Genomic DNA, 1,959 nt, shown 5'->3' on the forward strand with positions numbered 1-1,959 from the left:
ATCACTAAATCTTAGGGCACTAGCCAGATGAAGTAGAAAAAACCCTAATTTGATTCTGGTGAAAAGGAAGGAGAGGCACAAATGAAAAAGGACGAGAAATCACGTAATTTAACAAGAAAGCCCAAAAAAAAAACTAATCTCGGCAAGGCATAATTAAAGAAGAAATTAACTAGAGTATAACCCGGGCTAAAGGAGGATATTTTTATTTTTAAATTTGACAAAAAAAATTAAAATTTTTATTTCAAACATTTTAGGCTTTTTTTATTAATATGTTTATACACAATTTTTCAATTTGGTATTTGTAAAATATTTACATGTGATTAAAGTAGGTTGCTTAATATATTATATTTAACAGTTCTATTTTATACATTATCAGATTTATTTTTTGGATTGAAATTTTAGCACATTAGATAAAATTTTGATTTTGTAAAATTTTGTTTGTGTTTATTTTTTGTGTTTTTACTAACAAAATAAATTACTACGATTTGAATTTGCTGTGTTAGTTTTAAACGATTTTAGATCTTGGGGTTTTTGCAAATATGACTCAAAACTTGAAATCAAACACAAAACTAACCATGTTTTTTTATGAGCTTTGACTTGTCTCTTTCACCCCCCAAAGTTCAGATTATTCACGAAAATATCACCTTTTTTTTTTGAAAATGCATATTTTACTCTATCACCCTTATCTTCCTCAAGTAATCACAATATTGTCTTTGTCATCAATACACCAACCACCATGAACAACCAATTTGAAGCTCTTAATGCACCTAAAAATCGATTTACACTCTTTCTTTCTCAATTCTTATGAACTGAAAACAACATCTCTTTCACTTTCTCTCCATATCCATCCAAAAAAACGCAAGATTTTTATTCTAAAAATTTTATGGTTCATAGAATCATTGAAGCTTACGATTCTTGGTGGATCACTTTTGTTTGAGATTCTGGGTGTTTGGAGAAGACTTTTTTTTTATGACCCTGGTTTCCGGAGCCTCGAGAGGATCCGACTAGCGTCAATGACCGTACACCGGAGCTTAGCCGGGGAGCCCGCTGAGGCATCCTGGAGGGTTGGTGATCACCCCATGTAAATCCCACCAGTGGCCACACGTTAGCAGGCTTCTCCGTATTCGGCCCGAAGGTCCCTCAAGATAATCACCTCCCAGCGGTACTCGAACCCATGACTTCCCAGGTTGAGTTTAACCACTGGACTACTCCGCTTGGAGAAGACTTATGTGTGCTAAACAATTTATCTCACTGATTGAAACTATGAAATCAGTTTTTTCCCCAGATCTGTTCGTCCAGACGACTTACAGGGAAGTCTTCTGGTCAATACAGAGGTTAATTTTGCAATTGACTTTTAAATGTATTTTTATAGACGGCTTACATGGAAGTCGTCCATCTTTGTTTGATAAAAAAAAATTCGAGACGACTTCCTTGTAAGTCGTCTAGGGTAAATGGGTTAGTTTTGCATTTGACCGGATTGTGTCAAAAATTTGACTTTTCCTGGACGACTTAGTAGAAAATTAAAAAATCAATATTTTGTTATACCTAAACGACTTAAATGGAAATCGTCTCAGGTTAGTTTTGCAATTGAAAAATAAAACAAAAAATTATTTTTTTCAAGATGACTTACAAGGAAGTCGTCCGTCCGACGACTTACATTGAAGTCGTCCATGATTTTATTCCGAGATTCTGGTCAAACCTTGCTTATCTTGGACGACTTCTATGTAAGTCGTCAGACGGACGACTTCCGTGTAAGTCGTTTAGAAAAAAATAATTTTTTTTGTTTTATTTTTCAATTGCAAAACTAACCTGAGACGACTTATATGGAAGTCGTCTAGGTATAACAAATATTGATTTTTTAATTTTCTATTGGACGACTTACGTGTAAGTCATCCAGGAAAAGTCAAATTTCTGACAATCCGGTCAAATACAAAACTAACGTGTTTTCCCTAGACTACT

Source organism: Brassica oleracea, chromosome C1, assembly GCF_000695525.1.
Source record: "Brassica oleracea var. oleracea cultivar TO1000 chromosome C1, BOL, whole genome shotgun sequence".
Classification (NCBI taxonomy): domain Eukaryota; kingdom Viridiplantae; phylum Streptophyta; class Magnoliopsida; order Brassicales; family Brassicaceae; genus Brassica; species Brassica oleracea.